At 44.7% G+C, this 24,171-nt stretch overlaps 1 pseudogene; it reads right to left on the minus strand.

Annotated features, from left to right (window-relative positions):
• Positions 1–22,851: 22,851 nt before the first annotated feature.
• On the minus strand, positions 22,852–23,439 carry LOC102433017 (annotated as a pseudogene).
• Between the last annotated feature and the right edge of the window lie 732 nt (positions 23,440–24,171).

A 24,171-nucleotide genomic window follows, 5' to 3' on the forward strand; every position in this document is an offset into this window, starting at 1 on the left:
TGTCCTCCGGGAGGCTGCCAGCTGTACCCTGCCCGCCTCCCCAGCTTCTGGAGTCCTACCTGGGTCGGGCAGTAGCGAGATCTGGAGTCGCCCGGACTGGGCCAGCTTGGGTTGATGACCAGCTGACACCACCACCCCAAGTCGCCACCTGCAGGGCGGAGGGGGAGGGGCAAAGAGGAAAGGGAGGCTGGCTTCGGGGAAACCAGGACTGGATTCAAGGGGGGAGGGAGTAGGAGGAGAGATCGGAGAAAGCATGGCTGGCTGCATCAGCTGGAAGAAAAGGGGGAGGGAGAGTTGTTGGGATGGGAAGCACTGTGGACCAGGGGGATGAGAGGGGAGGAGGAGGTAGCTGTCACAAGGAGGAGGGACAAGGAAGTGAGGGGTCAGTGCGGGGGGAACCTAAAGGAAGCATAGGATTTCTGGAGAAGATTCTTCAAGGCCCCACCAGCAGAACTCCTGGAGCATTAGTGGTTAGTGACCACATGGCCTTGGTCTCAGTATAGACCATGCCTCCCAGCACCAGGCTGAGGTGAGAGGTTCAGGCCTCTATTCCCAGTCAGCAGTTTCTTTTGCAGGAATTAGGGCAGCTTTGGCCTCTATGCTGTCTAGTGCCCTTTCCACCACACCAGCCTACCTCTCTTTAAGGCACTTAAAAACTAACAGAGCAGTCAGGTCTTTTTGACTAAAAGGACCAGGAACAGCAGCCACAGACATGTATTTCTACATATTCATGTGTCCTGCATTGGATTCAGTGAGTCACCTTGGGGAGGTCCCAATTTCCAGAGAATGGAGTAGTTCTCTGAATATAACTGCTTGGGAAGAGAGAGCAGGTAAAATAATTATTGAATTGGAAACAATAGGAAGATGTATCTAGCAGAGAGGAAAACAAAGAGGCATTTATAGGTAGGGGTACCTTGATAAAAAACAAAGTCTCAAAGTGGGTGATGGTGAATGCTACAACCTGCCAGGGTGGACAGAAGGTACAGTGGTTCTGCACCTACAAGCACGGAACTCATACTGACTCACCCCCATGGACTCAGTCCACGACTGAGCTGGAAGGCAGCAGGTAGAGTTATACCTTCAGGGAGTTAGGGGAGAAAAAAATGACTAGAGCAGTTGGGATGGGAAGCACTGTGGACCAGGGGGATGAGAGGGGAGGAGGAGGTAGCTGTCACAAGGAGGAGGGACAAGGAAGTGAGGGGTCAGTGCGGGGGGAACCTAAAGGAAGCATAGGAAGCATGAAAAAAAATAAGAGAGAGAGAGAGAAAAAAAAAGATGAGGCTCATGTGTAATACAAACATCCCAGCCACATCAAAGCAAGGCTGAAAATTTGCCTGCTCCCTCATCTTCCACATACCTCAGACTACATGTTTCCTGACTTCCTTAAACCTTCTGCTGCTAGGTTCATCTTCCTAGACAACACCATGGAGCCTGAGGGAAGGGATGAGTGGAACCACAGTAGTTGGTTGCGCAGGGCTTGCCACTAAACCTGCCTCTTGAATAAGGGTCAGTTTGAGCCAAACCTCCTTTCTCCAGTCTCTTAGAGGTTAGTCTGTATAACTAATCCTTGGGGGTATGGAATTTAGAACTCACAACCTTCATTATTCCCACCTGCTTCTGGCACATGCAACCTTTGGAAAGTTCTTTGTCCAATCGTCATGTAAGGCAGAACAGATACTAGTATAGTGAGTGGTAAGAGCTTGAGCTCTGGGGTCAGTAGTCTTAGCTCTGCCACCGAGCTTGTGTAATCTTGGACTGGTTACTTCATCTTTTAAGCTTCCAACTATCCAACTGTAAAAAGGTATTAATATCTATCTTAACAGGCTGTTGTATAAAGACAGGACATGAATTCAAAGGGTTTTTAGCCCAGTGCCTGGAGCAGAGTATGTACTCAGTTAAAGGTAGTTGATTATGGTGATATTATCATCATAATTTCATTTAGCTCATGTCTTAACCTCCCAGGGAACATTTACTTACAGCACAGGCCACTAATGACTGCTTTCTGGGCTGGATCCCTGCCTAAGGCCACATTCAAAGTTCTGCTCCCCCATAGCTTTGCACTTCAGTAACTGCTAGAGAGCAGAGCTGCTTTCATTAGGAGCAGTGGTACTTGGGGCTGGTCTTCACAGGCTTCAGTGTGAGATATTCAACTATGCCAGCTGGTGCCAAAGCCCACCCACATGGGGCAAGGATACAATCTGCACTCATTTGTGAGCATTGCCTCAGGTTCTGCAAATGTTAAGACTGAGCCAGTCCAAGCCAGAAAGCAGATTGGGGAGATGCCAACTGCTAACTGGAATGATTATAGGCAGTCTCCTAGCTCTCTCCCAGAGAAAACACCAGCCAACAGCTACCCTGAACGACTTCTGCTCAAGTTAATGAAGCAGTTGAAGAAGCAGAAGCAGCTAATGAAAGCTAAGAACTGGGCTCCTGAGAAAACACTGATAAATCTGTCCCCACTCCTTCACCCCTATGCCCCCTTGTTCTGGGGTCACTCACAGATACTCCCTTTCTTCTCTCACCTCTCAGGTGCCTCCATCAGGACAGGTTTCCTCCCTGGTGACTTGTAACAGCCCTTTGATGTTATCCTTTGTATTTCTGGGAAATGTAATCAGTCAGATTAACTTCCTATAAGAGATTCTTTAGCCCACTTTTTTTTTTCAGGTCTGAGGCCTTGAATAAAAAGACCACAGATAAAAATGATGAGAAAACAGGGTACACCATAGAATAAGTTGGTAGTCTGAGTATTAGAGGGATTTCCTCTTTCATTGGATTTTTTCTAATCTTCTGTGTACACACACACACACACACACACACACACACACTCACACTCACACACACACACACACACACACACAGGGTTGGGGGAGGCAGGGTGGGGGCAGACTTTGTTTCAGCCAGGAAAGGTGATTGACAAAGATGTGACGATGATGAGAAGGAAGACAAAAAGATATTCTCATATATAAAGTGAGTACATACATTCCAGAAGGGTCTAGAAAAGGGAAGACATAGTCACTGAGTACCTCATAAGCACCTTGGGTCCATGTTAGATATCTTATATACAATAATTGAAAATTGAGAGACAGAGAGGTAAAGCAACTTACTCCAAGTCACACAGCTACTTAAGGGTAGAGTTAGGGTTACAGCTAGACTTCTGACTCTCAGTCCAGTACACTTACCCACCTATTCCTTCTCATATGTCTAGGATGGCAGCAGCTCACAGGCATCCTGGGTTAAAGAGACAAATCAAGCCTGTTTCAACCCCCCAAAATATTTCCCTAAACACCAGTTAAGTGCTAGGCACTGGATAAGGCTCATTTGGAAACCTAATATTCTTTTTTTTAAAAAAATCCTCACTGAGGTTATGTTGAGAGAGGGAGAGAGAGAGAGAGAGAGATCGGTATGAGAGAAGTAGCAGGGATTGCAACTGAGTTAGACTGAAGGCTCTTGGAGACCAAGGCATCCATCCTCTTGAGGAGTCTGAGCACAGACTTGCTCACTCACAAACTCACTCATTCTGGGCTCCACCACAGGGGCAGCAGCTAGAAAACCACCAGTGACATCTGGGGAAGAGCTGAATTCCCAAGCTTCAGGGTGAGGGCTGGAAGGTCAGGGGTCAGGACAGCACTCTGTTGGGATGGAAGTGCTGGCAAACACCATTGTTCCCCCCAAAAGCCAGAAGGCACTTGTTAACTTGGTTAACATCATTCACCCTATCCTGGTGATTCCCTGAGACCCCACCCTACCCAACTCGAGTGCACAGACCAAACCTTGTTTGAAGGCTTTCCCACACAAACAGCCTGTCTGACCTCATGCCATGGACTTTCCTGAAACATCTCAAAGGCCCAGTAATCCCAAACAGTCAGCAGCTGTACTGGGTATATCCTTTACCTCTTACTAAGCAGCTCCAAGCCTGGCACTAGTGGCAGCCAGCCTCAGTTCAGAGCTTACCTTTTCCCAGCACCCTCCAAGCCCAGCACAGGTGACAGTTAACTACAGATCACTTTGCAGCTCCGACCAGGTGGCCCTGAATCAGGCACAGGCAGTGGCTGAACTTGGCCTATACCAAAGTTCCTCCCAAGAAGTCCCAGAACCAACACACCTGGTGCCTGGCTTTAGAACATACCAGGGCACCACCCAATCAGCTCCACAAATGACATACCCAAAAGGGTGGACTTAGTAGGCACCAGGGCCCAGCTGAAGCAAATCCCACTCAGTGGGGTCAGCCCCCCAACAAATAGGTCATTTGCTACAGTCATGCTCACTTCTCATAGCCAGTCAGCTTGAGAATCAATTCCTCCCCAGTGATGTCACAGCAGCAATCAAGGCTCCACTATAACAGGAGGACACATACAATCCACAAAAGGGATACCAATGGAGTACCCAGCTCAGATGACCAAGGAAAAGGACACATACTACCTACAGCCACTCTACCAAGACTGAGAGATACAGCAGTTCTACCTATAAACAAACACAGGGAGGGAGTCAAAATGAGGAGACAAAGAAACATGAAAACAGGATAAAATTTCAGAAAAAGAACTAAACAAAATGGAGACAAGCAATCTATCCGATGCAGAGTTCAAACACTGGTTATAAGGATGTTCAATGACCTTAGGGCAATAGTAGATGAACTCAGTGAGAACTTTAACAAAGAGATAGGAAACAAAAAATAACCAGTCAGAAATGAATGCAATAATTGAAGGATACATTAGAGGAAACCAACAGTTTATTAGATGAAGCAGAGGATAAAATTAGTGATTTAGAAGAAAAGATAGAGGAAAACACCCTATCAGAACAGCAAAAATAAAAACAGAAACTGAGGAGAGTTTAAAGACTTCTAGCTCACATCAACCATACCAACATCCACATCATAGGGATGCCAGAAGGAGAAGAGATTTCATTTTTCAGTGCCAATAGTTTTTTCTTTTTATTGTTTAAAGTATTACAAATAGTAGTACATATGTCTCCTTTTTCACCCATTGACCTCCCCCTGGCCTCCCCTATCCCCTGACACATGCCCCCACCCCCCAGTGTCTGTGTCCATTGGCTACACTTATATGCATGCATACAAGTCCTTTGGTTGATCTCTTATCACCTGACCCCAACCTTCCTCTGCCTTCCCGCTGCAGTTTGACAGTCTGTTCCATGTTTCTTTGTCTCTGTATCTATTTTTGTTCATCAGTTTATGATGTTCTTTATATTCCACAAATGAGTGAGGTCATGTGATATTTATCTTTCTCTGACTGGTTTATTTTGCTTAGCATAATGCTCTTCAGTTACATCCATGCTGTTGCAAATGGTAAGAATTCCTTCTTTTTTTACCACAGTGTAGTATTCCATTGTGTAGATGTACCACCATTTTTTAATCCACTCATCTGCTGATGGGCACTTGGGCTGTTTCCAAATCTTAGCTATTGTAAATTGCACTGCTATGAACATAGGGGTGCATATATCCTTTCTGATTGGTGTTTCTAGTTTCTTGGGATATATTCTTAGAAGTGGGATCACTGGGTCAAATGGAGGTTCCATTTTTAATTTTTTGAGGAACTCCATACTGTTTTCCACAGTGGCTGCACCAGTCTGCATTCCCACCAGCAGTGCACGAGGGTTCCTTTTTCTCTGCATCATCTCCTGCACTTGTGGTATGTTGATTTGTTGACGATAGCCATTCTGACAGGTGTGAGATGGTACCTCATTGTTGTTTTGATTTGCATCTCTCAGATGATCAGTGACTTTGAGCATGTTTTCATATGTCTCTTCACCCTCCTTATGTCCTCTTTCCAAAGTATCTATTTGGTCTGTTGCCCATTTTTTGATTGGATTGTTTATCTTCCTTTTTGTTAAGTTGTATGAGTTCCCTGTAAATGTTGGAGATTAAACCCTTATTGGTGATAACATTGGCAAAATGTTCTCCCACGCAGTGGGCTTTCTTGTTGTTTTGTGGATGGTTTCTTTTGCTGTGCAGAAGATTTTTATTTTGATGTAGTCCCATTTGTTTATTTTCTCTTTAGTTTCCATTGCCCTAGGAGCTGTATCGGTGAAGATATTGCCTCATCATATGTCTGAGATTTTGCTGCTTGTGGATTCCTCTAAAATTGTTATGGTTTCCCGTCTTATGTTTAAGTCCTTTATCCATTTTGAGTTTATTTTTGTGTATGGTGTAAGTTTGTGGTCTAGTTTCATTTTATTGCATGTATCTGTCCAATTTTCCCAACACCATTTATTGAAGAGACTGTCTTGACTCCATTGTATGTTTTTGCCTCCTTTGTCAAATATTAATTGAGCATAATGGTTTGTGTCGATTTCTGGGTTCTCTCTTCTATTCCATTGGTCTATATGTCTGTTTTTGTGCCAGTAGCAGGCAGTTTTGAGAAACGTGGCTTTGTAGTATAGCTTGATACCTGGTGTTTTAATCCCTCCAACTTTGTTCTTCTTTCTCAAGATTGCTGCAGCTATTCGGGGTCTTTTTTATTCCTGATGAATTTTTGGATAATTTGTTCTAGGTCTTTGAAGTATGCCATTGGTATTTTAATGGGAATTGCATTGAATTTATAGATTGCTTTGGGAAGTATGGACATTTTAATGATGTTGATTTTACCAATCCAAGAGCATGGTATTATTCTTCCATTTGTTTATATCTTCCTCTCTGTTTTCAGTGTCCTATAATTTTCGGAGTACAGGTGCTTTACGTCCATGGTTAAATTTATTCCTAGGTATCTTAAATTTTTTGTTATAATGGTAAATGGGATTGATTTTTTAGTTTCTCTTTCTGTGAGTTCATTGTTGGTGTGTACTGGTAAAAAAGCCATAGACTTCTGGGTGTCAATTTTGTATCCTGCTACATTGCTGAATTCATTTATTAAGTCTGGTAGTTTTTTTATGGAGTCTTTAGGGTTTTCTATGTACAATATCATGTCATCTACAAATAATGACAATTTTACTTCTTCTTTTCCAATTTGGATGCCTTTTATTTCTTCTTCTTGTCTGATCGCCATGGCTAGTACTTCCAAAACTATGTGGAATGGGATTGTGAGAGTGGGTATCCTGTCTTGTTCCTGTTCTTAGGGGAAATGGTTTTAGTGTTTGCCCATTGAGTATGATGTTGGCTGTAGGTTTGTCATATATGGCTTTTATTATGTTGAAGTATGATCCTTCTATTCCCACCTTGCTGAGAGTTTTTATCAAGAAAGGGTGTTGGATTTTGTCAAATGCTTTTTCTGCATCAATGGATTTGATTAAATGGTTTTTATGTCTCAATTTGTTTATGTGGTGTATCACATTTATTGATTTGTGGATATTGTACCATCCTTGCATCCCTGGAATAAATCCCACTTGGTCATGGTGTATGATCTTTTTAATGTAATGCTGGATTTAATTTTCTAGAATTTTGGCATCTATGTTCAAGCAGGATATTGGCCTGTAATTTTCTTGGTATCGTCTTTATCTGGTTTTGCGATTAGGGTAATGCTGGCTTCGTAAAAAGAGCTTGGAAGTGTTCCTTCCTCTTGAATTTTTTGGAATAGTCTGAGGAGGATAGGTTTAATTCTTCTTTGAATGTTTGATAAAACTCCCCTGTGAAGCCATCTGGTCCAGGGTTTCTGATTCATGGAAGTTTTTTTTTTTTTTTATTACTGCTTCAATTTCCTTCATAGTTTTCAGCCTATTCAGATATTTTATTCTTCCTGGTTGAGTTTGGAATGTCGTATTTTTCTAGAAATATGTCCATTTCTTCTAGGTTGTCCAGTTTGTTGGAATAGATTTGCTCATAGTATTTTTTTATGATTCTTTGTATTCCTGTGGGTTCTTTTGTTATTTTGCCTCTTTCATTTCTGATTTGTTTATTTGCATCCTCTCTCTTTGCTTCTTGGTGAGCCTGGCTAGAGGTTCATCAATCTTGTTTGTCCTTTCAAAGAACCAGCTCTTGGTTTCATTTATCTTCGTATTTTTTTTTGTCTCTATGTCATTTATTTCTGCTCTACTCTTTATTATTTCCTTCCTTCTGCTCACTCTGGGCTTTTCTTGTTGCTCTCTTTCTAATTCTTCAAGTTGCAGTTAGATAATTTATTACCAGTTTTTCTTTTCTTTTTTTTTTTTTTTTTGAGGTAGGCCTGTAATGCTATGAACTTCCCTCTCAGGTCTGCTTTAACTGTGTCCCATAGATTTTGGATTGCAGTGTTTTTATGGTCATTTTTTTTCCAGAATGTTTTCTATTTCTTCTTTGATCTCTTTGGTAACGCAATCATTGTTTAATAGCATGCTATTCAGCCTCAACGTGTTTGAATTTTTTTGGATTGTTTTTATTGTAGTTTATTTCTAATATTATGCCATTGTGATCATAGAAGATGCTTGATATGATTTCCATGTTCTTGAATTTGGAGAGATTTTGCCTGTGTCCCAATATGTGGTATATGTTTGAAAATGTCCTATTGCGCTTGAGAAGAATGTATATTCTGTAGCTTTAGGGTGGAATGTTCTGAAGATGTCAATTAAGTTCAACTGATCTATTGAGTCATTTAGGATTGCTATTTCTTTGCCTTTTTTTTCTAGAGGATTTATCCAGTGATGTTAATGGGGTATTAAAGTCTCCTAGTATGATTTTATTGCTGTCAATCTCTCCCCTGATATCTTCCAGAAGTTTTTTTAATGTATTTGGGTGCTCCTTCATTGGGTGCATGTATGTTTACCAGAGTTATAACCTCTTGTTGTATTGATACCTTTAGAATTATGAAGTGGCCTTCCTTGTCTCTTGTGATGGTTTTCACATTGAGTTCTATTTTGTCAGATGTAAGTATTGCTACCCCAGTTTTTTTTTTTCATTTCCATTTACCTGAAAGATATTTTTCCTTCCCTTCCCTTTCACTCTGTGTGAGTCCCTTGTTCTGAGGTTGGTCCATTGTAGATAGCATATATATGGGTCATGTTTTCTTATCCATTCAGTCACTCAATGTCTTTTGATTGGAGCATTTAATCCATTTATATTTAATGAATTATTGATAGGTACTTGTTTGTAGCCATTTCTATTCTTTATGCCTCTGTTCCTTCCTCCCTTTCTATTTCTTCTTTTTACAGCATTCTCTTTAGCATTTCTTGCATTGCTGGCTTGGTAGTGATAAACTCCCTTAGCCTTTTTTTTTTCTCTGTGAAGCTCCTTATTTCCCCTTCAATTTTGAATGATAGCCTTGCTGGGTAGAGTATTATTGGATTCAGTCCTTTGCTTTGCATCACTTTGTATACTTCATTCCATTCCCTTCTCCACCGGATGTGTTTCTGTTGAGAAATCATTTGATAATCTGATGGGGGATCCTTTGTAGGTAACTCTCTGTCTGTCTCTTGCAGTCTTTAAGATTCTCTCTTTGTCATTAATATTTGCCAATGTAATTATGATGTGGTATGGGTCTTTTGGGGTTCATCTTGCTTGGGACTCTCTTGTACTTGTTTGAACTTTTTCTTCCCCACATCAGGGAAGTTTTCTGTCATTATTTCTTCAAAGAGATTCTCTAATCCTTCCTGCTCTTCTTGTCCTTCTTGCACCCCTATTATAACATACTAGAGGCCCAGTGCACAAAATTTGTGCATGGTGGTGGGGGTGGTCCCTCAGCCTGTCCTGCACCTCTCCAATCTGGGACTCCTTAGACATCCCTCTCGCAATCTGGGACTGCTGGCTCCTAACTGCTCACCTGCCTGCCTGCCTAATCACCTATAACCATTCTGCCTGCCTTCCTGATGTCCCTAACTGCTCCCCTGCCTGCCTGATCGCCCCTAACCACCTCTGCCTGCCTGTCTGATCGCCCCTAACCACCTCTGCCTGCCTGATCACCCTAACTGCTCTCCCCTGTCTGCCTGATTGCCCCTAACTGCCTCTGCCTGAGCCCTGCCACCGTGGCTTTGTCTGGAAGGACGTCCAGAAGGTCGTCCGGAAGATGTCCGGTCTATTTAGCATATTTCCCTTTTATTAGTATAGATGTTAGTTTGTTTCATGTTGTCCCAAACCTCCCTTAGGCTCTCCTCCTGCTTTTTATTTTTTTTTTCTACAATTGCTCTTTTGATTAGGCTTTTTTCTCTACATCATCTTCTAACTCACTAATTCTGTCCTTCACTTCTCCTAGTCTACTGTTGAAACCTTCCATCGCATTTTTAATTGTAGCTATATCACTTGTGATTTCTTCCTGATTTTTGCATAGGTTGTTGCTTTTCTTGTACATCCAATTTATGAACTGTACGACCATTACTGTGAATTCTTTTTCTGACATATTGCATGTCTCTGTTTCATTTACTTCCTTTCTTGGTGATTTCTCTTTTTCTTTCCTTTGGGGGTTGTTTCGTTTTCTCCCCATTCTTGCTATCACCAGAAGGTCCAAGTGCCGAGTTGCAGGTGCCTGAGCCATGCGCAGCAGGAGCATCTCATCACTAGAGCATCACTGAAGAGCTAAGACACTGCAACGTGTGCCTGCTGTGGGTCAGCGGGAGCCTCATGCGTCAAGAATCAGAGTCATAGGCACTCAGTGAAGCCTTGTGCATGCGCCGAGAATCAGGGTCCCCATGTGTGCGCCGAGAATTGGAGTCACTGGCACTCTGTGCGGCTTCATGCACGCACCTAGAATCAGGTTCCCCGCACGTGTGCACTGAGAAACAGAGTCCCTGCATGCGTGTGCCGAAAATCAGAGTCTCCAAGCGTGCGCCAGGAATCAGAGTCCCCATGTGTGCGTGCCAAGAATTGAGAATCAAAGTCTTTGGTGCTCGGTGAGGCCTTGCATATGCACCGATAATCAGAGTCCCCCTACATACACACGACGAGAAACAGTGTTCCTGAATGCATGCGGGGAGAATCAAAGTCAGTGTCGCTTAGTGCAGCCTCTTGCTCATGCCGAGATTTAGTCCATGCACATGTGCATTGATAATCAGAGTTTCCATGTGTTGGTGGGAGGCCCGCTCATGTGCCATGGGTCGCACAGGCCCTATCCTACTGCAGAGGGCCAGCAGGGAGGGGGATGCACTCTGTGACTCACAGAAATCTGCGACCAGGGTGTCTGGAGTCTTGGTGTCCCTGGATCTGCAGCTGTGGTAGCAGGTCTTTGTCCAGAGTGGCCGTAGTATCCTGGTTTGCATCCGAGGCCAGTCTGGGTGGTGGTTAGGCTAGAATCCTAGTCACAGCAGTTCTGCCCTTCAAGATGGCAGTGGTTTATGTGCCAGCGCCAGCCACTTGGGAGTGTTTGCAGCAGCAGCAGCAGCAGCAGCAGGGTCTTGCAGTCTAAGACTGCCTGGTCCACCAGCCCCCGAAAGTCCTGCAGGATCTAACTGTCCCTAGCTCACACACACACACTCACTACACACATGCACACACTCCCCTTTCACTCACTCACTCACTTACTCACTCTCTCTCTCCCTGCCGTCTTGCCAGTCACTATCTTCCTTCCTCTTGCCAATAATTCTTTTTTTTGTGTGTGTGTGTGTATTCTTTAGGGTTCTCCACAGTATCATGTCATCTGAAAATAACAGCAGTTTTTCTTCTTTCTTTCCAATTTGGATGCCTTTTATTTACTTATTTTTTTCTGTCTGGTTGCTGTGGCTAGGACTCCAAGTACTGTGTTTAATAAGAGTGATGAAAGCAGAAAGCAAATGTCCCCGTCTTGTTCCTGATCTTAAGAGAAACACTTTGTTTTTCCCTATTGAGTATGATGTTGGCTGTCGTTTTTCATATATGGCTGTTGAGGTATGACCCCTCTATTCCCATTTTTATGAGAGTTTTCATCATAAATGGATATGAGATTTTGTCCAATGCTTTCTCTGCATCTATTGATAAGATCATATGATTTTTAATCCTTCATTTTGTTATGTGGCTTATCACATTAATAGATTTGCAGATATAGACTCAACCTGGAATACCAGGAATACATTCCTCTGATCATGGTGTATTGAAGCAGGGGGTCCCTCGGGGGTGAGGACGACGAAGCCCCAACGTGCTAGGGCATCTGCATGCACGACTCCGGAGACCAGGTTCAGTGATGCAGATACGTTTTATTGTGGAACTACAGGGGTATATATAGCATGAGGGGACCAATCAGAGGGAGACACGTTGCTACAGGCGACCAATGGCTGAAAGGCTGGGGTACTGTGCACGTGGCTCTAGAAGTTCGTTCAGGCGGGCCTTGCTACTTCCTGGCGTTGCTACTTCCTGGTGTGCTGAGGAAGCATGTCATGGTGGAGTGTGCTCACACCATTGCATCAGCCGCAGCGCTGAGACATACTTCCCGAGCTCCATATACATCTCCCCCTTCCTTTCTAATTAGCACCAAAGCAAAGGAGTTGTCACTACTCAGAAGGAGATAGAAGGGTGGCCTTATAGACGGGTAAAAGGAGTAGCAGAGGCACGTGCCACTGAAAACTGGGTACTGTCCACCAACTGGCATGAGAACGCCAGGGTGAGGTATCACAGTAGACAGTTCTTATCTGTGTGCCCCCGTGCTATTAGCTGTGATGATAGCACACATTAATAAGAATAACGTTCCTGCCGATGGGTTCCCCTCTGGCGCCATGCACGCGGCTGGGTCTTGTAGAGCCTTGATGTCACCCCAGGTGATGGGGTGGGCTCGTCGGTGTCTAGGTCGTCTCCGCCATCAGGGCTGGTTCTCTTCTATGGTCAGGTCCTCCATTTCCTCCACAGGGGGCGATGGTGGCGATCTACGGCTCATCGCTGGTGGTGTAGGGTTTGATGTCACGAGCAGAGATCCATGCGGGACTTTTGTAGCCTTCTGGAAAAATACAAGCAAACCCTCTCCCCTGGGTTAAGAGCGGGTCGGGGCCTTTCCACGCTCCGGTGAGTGGGTCTCTCCACCAGACCAAAGGAAGAGGTGGTATGTCCCAGAGTCCTCCCCAATGTTTATACATAGGGGTTAATCCATGCTCATCAAAATGAAAATAATTGAGGGTAGTTAAGGCTTGGGTTAGCAGTGTATGAGGATTTCTCCCTATCACTCCCCCTTTTTCTTTAATCAGTTGGGCCTTGAGTTCCCTGTGTAGTCTTTCAATAATTGCCTGTCCCTGGGGGTTATAGGGGATGACCATGGTATGCTTGATGTCGTGTGATTTTAAGAAGTCTTGAAATAGAGTGCTGGTATAGCATGGTCCATTGTCAGTTTTTACCTCCCTTGGGAATCCAAGGATGAGAAAGGCAGCCTTGAAGGTGGCAATGCTATGTTTGGCTTTTTCCCCAGTTTGGGCCTGGGCGAACATGGCTCCTGAGCAAGTATCTATGACTGTGTGAACATATTTCAATTTGCCAAATGCTGGGACATGCGTGACATCCGCTTGCCATATGGCATTGGGCTGTAGTCCTCGGGGATTGGCCCCTCTGGGTTGTAAAGGCCCGAGGGGTAGTAGAGGGCCGCAGGATGGGCAAGCACGTATGAGGTGCTTGCACTGAGCTAGGGGCAGATGGGAGAAGAGCTTATGGAGAGAGGAGGCTGACATATGAAATTTGGTGTGTAGGAGTCTGGCCTCTTCTATGGGTTGTAGGGTAAGAACTAGCTTGTCCGATTCTGCGTTGCCTAGGGAAAGTGGGCCTGGTAGGCCAGTATGAGACCGTAAGTGTTGGATATACCAGGGCTGTTTACGGTTCTCTAGGATGTCCTTTAGGAGTTGGAGGCTCTGATCTAGTGGGGTATCTTTAACTCTTAAGGTGGAATACCCTATATTTTTTGCTGTATGCACCGCGTAAGCACTATCTGAGAATAAATTGACTGGACTATTTTGACAGTAGAGAAGGGCGTATATTATAGCTCTGAGTTCTCCTACTTGTGCTGAGCCTTGATAAGTATATCTAAGATAAGTGGGGTTGGTGGGAGTTTTAGGGGACTTTATTATTGCTGCACAAGTAATGCTTCCCCGCGTCAGTGAAGGTGCAGGGTGCGCCAGGGATAGGTTTACTAGAGGGGCATACCAGACCTAGTGTCTCTAATGGTACCTTTTGGAGGGTTTGGAGGAGCCTATGATTGGGTAGGTGATTATCTACCTGCCCTGGGTAGTTTAGGAGAAGTAACTGTGTTTCTAGATCTGTGGTTAATAGATGAGAGATTTGTTCCTGCGTATAAGGAAGTATGAGAGTGTCAGGTTCTTTTCCATATAGGGTAAGCGAAGCCTGCCTGAGCTTTTGTCCTATGAGGGCGTAGGCCGCTGTTGGGGGCGTTACTTTAGCAAGCTGGCTGTAGGCCAAGTGTACCCAATAAAAAGGACCCTCCTGAAATAGTACTCCTGTAGAAGTCCCAATGGTGGCCAGTACTATCGCTTGGATTGGCTGGGTCAAGTCTATTCTGTGTAGCTCTAGCTCCCTTAGAGCCTGGTTGACAGCTTTTAAGACCTCTTTGGCCTTGAGGGTTAGAGAGCGGGTACTAAGGGGGTCTGTGTCTCCTTCAAGCAATTGGAAGAGGGGGCCTAGGGCCCCGGTGGAGATTGATAAGCTGTTCCTAACCCAATTAATCTGGCCACATAGTTCCTGTAGCGCATGTAGAGATATGGTATCAGGAATTGCAAGCTGAGGAGCTATGGGTACTATTTGTTCATGTATTTTATATCCTAAAAAGGAGTATGGAGGAATGGTCTGGACCTTTTCGGGAGCTATATGGAGATTAAGAGCTCATAGGTTGCTAATAAGTGTTTGGTAGCATGCCTCTAGCCATATAGGGTCCCTATGGGCAATAAGGATATCATCCATGTAATGAGTGATAAAGCATTGTTTGGCTAGAGGTTTGGTTGTCACTCCAACGTAAGCTGGCACATGGTAGGGCTGTTCTTCATGCCCTGGGGGAGTACCTTCCATTGGTATCTATCTGCCGGTAGTTGATGGTTGGTAGAGGGCACTGAAAAGGCAAAGTAGGGCCTATCCTCTGGGTGCAACGGGATAGAGAAAAAGCAGTCTTTAATATCTATGATTTTTATATGTGCTCCCCTTGCGATAGCCGAGGGGTGAGGCAGTCCCGGTTGTAGAGGGCCTAGTTTTTTCATGTGTCTATTTACAGCTCTGAGGGTCCTGTAGAAATCTCCATTTTACTTTATCCTTCTTTTGTATGTCAAAGACTGGTGTATTGTGAGGGCTGAGAGAGGGTTCAACATGTCCAGCATCTAGTTGTTCCTGTACTAATTGCTTAAGGGCAAGTAATTTCTCTTGCGGTAAAGGCCACTGTTCTACCCATATGGTGTCCCATGATAACTTTATCGGTTGTGGTGCCAGTGGGTGAACAGTGGCCCCTAGGATTGGGGGGGCGGTGCGGTGTATATGATTGCATTGACCGCCTCAAGGATGTCTCGGCCCCACAAAGTGTGGGGGATGTCAGTCATGAAGAGTGGGCGGAAAATCCCAGTATTCCCGTCTGAGTCCGCCCAGGAGAGTCCTCTGGCAGCTTGGGAAGCCCTCTTGTAGCCGCTGATTCCCTGAACTAGCGGACCGGAAGTGGTCGGCCATTTGGAACTCCGCTTCTCCTCTTGAATAACCGACACGTCTGCCCCAGTATCTGCTAGCCCTTCTATTCTCTCTCCCTCGACCGTTAAGGTAAGGAACGCCTTGCTCCGTGTAAGAGGTAGCATCCAATATACCCCTTGGGTCGGCTGCTCTCTTACTGGCGGGGCTGAGAGCTGCCCCTCTTCTCGTTTAAAGGGGGCAGTGGATTGCCATCTTTATCCTTACTGGATCTGCAGTCCCTGCGCCAGTGTAGTCCCTTTCTACAGCGGAGGCAAACGGAGGGGGGTTTTTTCCCTTCCCCTCCCTGTTTTCTCTTCCTGTTAGGGCAATCCTTCGCAAAATGGCTGATCCCTTTACACTCATAGCATGCTCCTTTCTGTCCTCCCGATTGTCATCCTAGATTGATATGAGCGGCCAGTGCTGCTGCAAGGGTGACTTACTGCCTACATCTCGACAGGTAAGCACCCAGTCATCTATACTGCCTGCTTTAACCGGAGCGATTGCCTTACTCAGTATTAGCCCCCTCCCAGACAAGCTCCCTGGTAAGGGCGTGAGTAACCTTACACGGTCCACAGCTTCCCTGACTCTATGTAAAAATTCTGAAAACCCTTCATTGGAACCCTGTACAAGCTTGGACAGTCACATAGGCTTACCCCTTGGATTTATTTGGGCGAAAGCGCGCATAGCACAGAGGCGGACTTGATCAAAATATCTAGCGTGCCCCTGGGCCTGGACAGCAGGGGAAGAGAAAACTCCTTCTCCCTGTAGTGCATCTGCCTCATCGTGCGGATTATGGGCTTTTCCTGCTACCGCGGCTCGATTGCGTTCCGCCTGTTGCTTGCACTGTTCATAAAACAAAGCCTTTCACTGAATCATGTCCCCTGGGGCTAGTATGGTGCGAGAGAGGCATTTCCAATTATGAGGGCAGTTAAGATTTATACTAAAATTTTCAAGGAGCTGTTGGGTGTACGGGGCTGATAACCCATCCTCCTGTACTGCCTTTCTAATGGCTAGTAGCTCCTTTTGGTTAGGTGGTATCCACACCTGAGGTTGTGGGGCGGTAGGATTAGTGTTGACGGGGAAAGCCTGAGTTTCTAAGCCCAAAGAGAACCGTGCCATGTCCCTCTGCTGGCATTGGGATTGGTATAGCCCTGTCCAGGGATTATCGTTCGTGTCCCCAACAAGGGGGGCCAGAGCAGTCTGCTGCGGGGGACCTGCGCTTGGCTTCCTGCCCTGCGCTGTTTCGGCCGAGGTAGCGGCTTCCCCCGTTTTAGTTTCGTTTTGTTCCGCTTCCTTCTGAGCTCTGTTGGTGGTAGATACTTCCCAAGGGTCGGCCTCTGGGGGACCCTCAGGTGCCGAGGGAGTGGTGGTAGTGACCGGGGGATTGTAAGGTGGCAAGGGAAGCTTAGGGGGAGGTTCGTTCTTCACTGTGGCTGAAAAGGCTGTGGGTACTGGGAGTGGTGGTTCAGGCGGAGCGCCGGACAGGCAAGCCAGGATAGCTAAGATGGCCGGTGTCAGAGAAGCGGGTAACGATTTTTCCTCGTGGACCTCAGCGGATCGAATCCTTTTCAAGACCTTCTCCCAAGTGGAGGGGTCCCAAATGGGGGCCTCGATTAACCACGGATTGGACTGTAATAGATATTCCCAATGAGTTTGGAGTTCCTTTTCAGAGACCTTAACTCGCCTGCTCTGCAGTATGGCGTGGAGCGCGCGCTCTTGTGGCGCTCTCACCAAAGGGGGTAGGTTTCCCATTTTACTGTAGAGGGTTGCTCACCCGTCCAGCCATTCTGGGGGCCCCATGTTGGGCGCCAGATGAAGCAGGGGGTCCCTCGGGGGTGAGGACAACGGAGCCCCAATGTGCTAGGTCGTCTGCATGCACGACTCCGGAGACCAGGTTCAGTGATGCAGATCCGTTTTATTGTGGAACTACAGGGGTATATATAGCATGAGGGGACCAATCAGAGGGAGACATGTTGCTACAGGCGACCAATGGCTGAAAGACTGGGGTACTGTGCACGTGGCTCTAGGAGTTAGTTCAGGCGGGCGTTGCTACTTCCTGGTGTGCCGAGGAAGCATGTCATGGTGGAGTGTGCTCACACCATTGCATCAGCCGCAGCGCTGAGACATACTTCCCGAGCTCTACGTACAGTGTATAATCTTTTAATGTATTGCTGCATTTGGTTTGCTGATATTTTATTGCGGATGTTTGCATATGTGTTAGTAGATATTGGCCTATAATCTTCTTTTGAATGTCTTTGTCTGGTTTTAGAATCAGAGTAATGTTTGCTTCATAAAATGAGCTTTGAAGCCTTCTTTTCTTGTCTACTTTTTAGAATAGTTTGAGAAAGATAGTCATTTTTCCTTTGAATGTGTGATAAAATTCACCTGTGAAGTCATCTGGTCCAAGACTTGGTTTGTTGCGAATTTCTGGATCATAGATTCAATTTCATTAGTAGTTATCATTCTGTCCAGATCTTTGCTTTCTTCTTGTCTCATCTTGGAAAATAGTTTCTTTTCAGGAATTTAAACATTTCTTCCATGCCATCCAACTTTTTGGCATATAATTATTTATAGTATTTTCTTATACTCCTTTGTATTTCTGTGGTGTAAGTTGTTACTTCTTTTTCATTTCTGATTTTATTTAATTGGGTACTCTCTTTTTTATTGTTTCCCCCATCAACCCCTATGTCTTTTGATAGGAGCATTTAATCCATTTACTTTTAAGTACTTGTTTGTTGCCATTTTTATTCTTTATGCCTTTGTTCCCATTTCCTTTTCTATTCCTTCTTTTTACAGCAGTCCCTTTAGCATTTCTTGCATTGCTGGCTTGGTGGTAACAAACTCCTTAGCCCCTTTTTGTCTGTGAAACTCCTGATTTCCCCTTCAAATATGAATGATAGCCTTGCTGGATAGAGTATTCTTAGATTCAGTCCCTTGCTTTGCATCACTTTGTATATTTCATTCCATTTCCTCTGGCCTAATGTGTTTCTGTTGAAAAATCAGTTGATATTCTAATGGGATATTCCTTCTAGGTAAGTTTCTGTTTTTCACTGGCAGCTTTTAAGATTCTTAATTTGTCATTGATATTTGCCAATTTAATTATGATGTGTCTTGGTGTGGGTCATTTTAGGTTCATCTTGTTTAGGACTCTATGTGCTTTGTGGACTTGTGTGGCCTTTTTCTTCCCCACATCAGGGAAGTTTTCTGTCATTATTTCTTCAAACAGGTTTTCTATTCCTTGCTCCACCTCCTCTCCTTCTGGCACCCCTATTATGCAGATGTTGTTTTGTTTCATGTTGTCCCAAAGCTCCCTTAGGCTCTCCTCCTGCATTTTAAGTTTTCTTTCCAGTTGCTGCAGTGTGTGGGTGGTTTTTTTCTACCTTGTCTTTTAACTCACTGATGTGGTCTCAGGTTCTTCTAGTGTACTGTTGAAACTGTCCTTTGTGTTCTTAATTATGCTATGTCATTCTTCGTTTCCTTTTGATTCTTCTTGATTTCCTCTTGATTCTTACACATGTTGAATTTGACTTCCATCCTTTTCAGTGTCCTTATAACCATTGCTCTGAATTCTTTCTCTGACAAATTCCTTGCCTCCATTTTGTTTATTTTCTTTTCTGGTGATTTCTCCTTTTCTTTCAACTGGGGGTTGTTTCTTTGTCTCCCCATATTTGCTGTTCCTTTGTGATTGTTTCTACAATTTGATCAAACTGCTATGCCACCAGATTTTTTGAGTTTGTATTATACAGTAGATGTTTTTGGGACCCAGTGGTGCAATCTCTCCAGTGTTCTTGGTTGGGCAATCTAGGGATGCCTCCTATTTGGGTATTTGTGTTCTCTTGGTGTATTTGGGTCTTGAGTGTTATTGTCCCGTTCGTGGATGGAGTCTCCTCTCAATGTGTCTGGTTATGTGCCTCACTCTCTACCACATTGACCAAACATCACAAAATACAACTTGACATGACACAACACAAAGGGAACAAAACACGAATGTATTCACAACACTGATAACCCCAATATAAGTGACCACCACAGAAATTAGTGGACAGAAAAAAAAGCAAAAATGATATTGAGGAGGTAAAAACTAGTAAAAGAGAAAAGGAAAAGAAGAAAAAGAAAAAAAAATATATATGGGGAGAAAATACCATAGAACAAACAGATAAAAAAAAAATGCAAACAACAAATACCCATAAAAGAGGGTGGGGCAGAATCTGTAGAGGCAGAGCTTATATACAGAAAATAAGGTTAAGGAATTGAATGAATATGGGGAGGACCTCAGTTCAGTATAGAGGAGGTAGAAAGAGGATGAGTGGATGAGAAGAAAAGAAAGAAAAAGAAAAAAGTTTTTAATAAAAAAATAAAAATAATATAACAATTAAAAAATTAAAAATAGAATGAATAAAAATAATGCAAAAAATAAAGAAACAAACAAGAAAATCAAAGAAAATAGAGAAAAAATTTAAATAAAAGATTAAAAACAAAATAAAATAAAAGTAAAAATAAAAAAATAAAGATTAAAAAAATAAATAAAGTAAAAATAAAAAAGTGAAGTGTCATTCATTTTGGTCGAGTTTTAATGCCCCATACAGGCTGGTTTAAGATCCCACTCCTCTGTACTGTCTGTCACTTTTGTTTCCTATTAGATAGCCAGCACTTTGTTGAAGTTTCAAGCTCCTCTGTTTGTGTCTATCTCCACCACCTTGACTGTCAGCAGGCGGGAACAATCTGCCCACTTAGCCTGTCTGCTTGCTTTCAATATTAATCTCTTAAGCGGCTGTTTCTGACAGGGCTATAGTTAGGGAGGCTGCTGTAGTGCTTTCTGGGACTGAACAACTTCTCTTCAATCCAGTCCCTGAGGGCTCTTAAGGGCTATTCAGATTTTTTTTTTTTAGTCCTTTGTACCCTTCAGGATGTAGTCTGGGTGTGGCTGTATTGGTTGCCTGGAGACTGAAGGGAGGGGCTAGCTCTACAGGAAAAAATGGCTACTTAGGTCCGGAGTATGAGGAATGTCCCAGTGCCGGACCCCCGGTCACCTTTTCCTGACCTGCTCTTCTCTACAACCTCTCCCTGGACTCTACAAGTCCGCACTTCCACCTGCACCTCAGCCACGGGTGAGTGTTTGTATTTGAAAGGTCCTATGTACTGGGTTTAGCAAATAAAAGCAAAGACCAAAAAGAGGGGAAACAATTGCATGATTGTAAATTCCTCTCCCCCGCCTTCCCCTCCCCCTGGTACCATGCGGTTTGGGCAGTTATTCAGGCCCAAACCTGAATGGGGGTCTGGGCTCAGCCTTTCACGGCTGTAGACTTAGATCTAGAATCCCCTGCCACCAGCAGCCCTGTGAACTTCCTTTCCACAGTCAGATGTTATGCTTGTTTCCAAGGGGACTTGGTGCCGTGCAGCTTCCTTCCAACCCTCTTGGCTCAGAGGTCTCGCAACTCTCTCCAGCCCAGATCCCCGATCCTACCATTCTCCAGGTGTCCTCTGCCCTTCCTGGCTGTGAATTGTCTCACCAGCAGTGTCCACTTCGCTAATTCTGGGTGGATGTTATTTGATTTAGATGCTCTTTCTATCTGCTCTGGGATAAGGCTCAGGACATGTCTGCCTATTTGGCTGCCATTTTGTCATATTCTGAGTTCTTAGTGTCCAGCACTAAGCATGACCAAGGTAGACATCCAGGAAATGGCAAGTCTGGCTAAGCCCCATGAGCTCTTCAGGTCTGACTTGGGCACCTCCTTGAGAAGTCTCCTTCCCTGGCACACTGTTGTTTCCATGCCATCCACCATGAATCCCCACAGCTCTGAACTGTAGACTTAAAAATATTTGCGGAGTCTGGCCAGTGTGTCTCAGTTGGCTAAGCATGGTCCTGTGCACCAAAAAACTGCTGGTTTGATTCCCAGTCAGGGCACATACCCAAGGTTGTGGGGCCAATCCCTTGTCGGGGAGCATACATCTTTATGATCTTCCCCTTTAGGTGCTCCTCCTCTCCATGGTTACTGCACCTAGGTGGACCTCTTAGGCCCTAGACCAAATGGTTCCTGTGGTACAGGAACCAGTCTTGATCCATCTCACTGTGGAATCACCTGGCAGTGCTTGGCATTAGAGTAGGAACAGGCAACATCTATGGAAGGCATCATAGCTAAGAGATGTACCTCTGGAGTAGACAAATCCTGCTTGGGATCCCAGCTCTGCTACTTGAGAGTACACTTGAGACCTTGGGTAAATTTCTTTCTATTAGTTTGCTGGTCAGAAAAATGGCTGGCTGAGAATTCCAGAAATGAGGTTTGAAGTACCTGGTTGAGTTGTCAGGATAGCCATTTATACACTCAACCAAGGGGAGGAGCAGAACAGGCCATTTAATACAAGGTATCTGGTACCTGAGCTCTGTAAGGAGAAGGTGAAGTTACAGTGGGTTTGTCCTTCTCTGCCCCATTCTAATGTCCTCCACCCGTAAGTCACCTAGAAAACAGAGCCTAACACAAGAATGACATACCAATATTATATTTGGTGGTGTAAACCCAAGGCAGTGAGAGGGAGAAAAGAAAAGCAAGGCAGGGAGAATGGGAGGCAATGCAAGGTAATATCAGGTGGGATCCTGCTTCATGACAAATCTTGAAGCACAGCAGGTGTGTTCACTGGCTACTTGGGACATCTCCCCATTGGGTGTATTATTTGGAGAAACAGTGTCTTGCTGCAATTCAAGGAAGGGAGGAAAGAAGAGGGAATTTATCTGCCCTGGTCTTTCCCACCTCTCATTAGTCAAATGTTGCCCAAGAGGATTAACTCCCCCATGCTTCTGTGTTGCTAGTGCCTACTCAAAATGCCAGATCCCATGCCCTGCAGTGGGCCATTCCATCCAAGTCTGAAAGTGGTGGGAGGAGACAAACTTCGGGCATGTGGCTGGTGAATTCTGGACAGAATCTGGTTCAATACATAAGATGTGTCCCAAACAGTCTAATAGTATTTTTTTCACTTACCAGAAGACCTTTGCCAAGGTCTCATGGCCAGTAAGTGGTATGTTCAGGATTTGAACATAGCCTGGCTCTGGAAACTGTGGAAGACCAAGATAAAGATGTTGGATTTTTTGTAGCAGGCAAGGAGAGTCACTGAAGAGTTTCAAGTTGGGGAGTGACATAAAGAGCTTTTTAATAAAGCTCACAATCTCTACTTTGCTTCATCTTTCCATGTAGATAAATTCAGCAACAGTAAGTAGCCCCAAAGAGGTAATGACATCCATTTTTTGAAGAGTTCCTGATGGGGTCCAGCTAATATGGGCTTCATTCAACACTGCCTCATAATCTTTCTCAGTCTGCAAATAAGCTTATACCTACTAAAGAGACTAGCTGGTCAGAGTCAAGCAGGATCTGGGTAGAGAAGCCAAAATGAAGGGAAGAATAGATTGACTAAAGACCAGGAGCAGGAAGACCAGCCATCTTTTCATCGTTGGCCTGTGGATTGGGGGATCCTGGAATCCACAGATGAGTCTTTTGGTGTTGCCTGAGATGGTCAGATCTCATGAATTCTTGGCCGCATTGATCACATCTATGTGGCCTGTATCTGGTGTGTATCCACATATGTTGTCTAAGCTCATCAGAATGGAAGAAAGACCACGTAAAACCTTCCCACTCACATTTATAGGGCCTCTCAACTGTGTGTTTGTGTTGGTGACTCAGGAGGTGGGAGCGCTTGGTGTAAGCTTTTCTAAAGTTCTCATACTGGCAGCAATAAGGCCTTGCAACTGGAGATCTGCTCCTGTGAGCCTTTCTGGGACCCTGCAATTCTGCTCTGCTCTTTGTGGAGAAGGTATGGGCTGCTCAGATAGGAAGGGGTCTTCCTGGGAGGCTGGCTGGCTAACAAGAGTTCAGGGATTTTAAAGTCAGCAATGACGAGGACCCATTTGAGGGCATTCCACAGTTGTGGGGATCTCTAGGTGGCAACATCTGAGCCAAAGAGGAGAGCCCTGCCTGGACCCCAGCAGATGGCAATAACATTTTAGGTGTCAAAGGGTTTCTATTAGAATGACCAGAATAATGCATTATTGGTGTCCTAATGTGGAACGCTGCCCCGACCTGCAGGGCATGCTTCGTGGGTACACCGCACCAAATCCTGCAAAGGAATGAGAGGATAGGAGACGCGAAGAAATGGAGGCAAGACAAAGTTCTGATCAAGCCTCAGTTTTATTTTTACAGCGGGTAGAATTTATGTAGTTCTGGAGGAGGGGGGTTGGGCAAGGAGGTAGCCTATCACTAGGAATGTAGCTCTGGAATGTCGCAGCTGTGAGCTTATCAGCGGAGATGTAGCAGCTTTGTGCTTAGGGTGAGGGTATGTTATCTTTTAACTCCAGGCTAAATCGCAAGGTTAACTTTTAACTCCAGGCCAAATCGGGAGTTGGCTTGGAGGAGCCAGAAACCTCTTGTTGTAAGCTGGAGATGTATATGTGATTTATAATGGCTCCCAACAGAACGCTGTGACTGGTGGCCCATGGGGGGCATGCTTAGATTCCCACTGAAGGTCATGACCACCCTTGGAATATTGGGCTCTCCAAAGGACATCATTTGGGACCCCTTGAAAATCATCATTCCTGTTTGAGAGGGAGACATTCTCTGACAGTAAATCATTTGGGAAGGAGGGAAAGTCACTTGGGGTCAAAAGTTCACATTATGCTCAAGGCAGTAACACACTAAACTGTGGCCCCATTTCATTTGCATTCTGCCTGGGCTCCT

This window comes from Myotis lucifugus, unplaced genomic scaffold (assembly GCF_000147115.1).
Source record: "Myotis lucifugus unplaced genomic scaffold, Myoluc2.0 scaffold_19, whole genome shotgun sequence".
NCBI classification, from domain to species: domain Eukaryota; kingdom Metazoa; phylum Chordata; class Mammalia; order Chiroptera; family Vespertilionidae; genus Myotis; species Myotis lucifugus.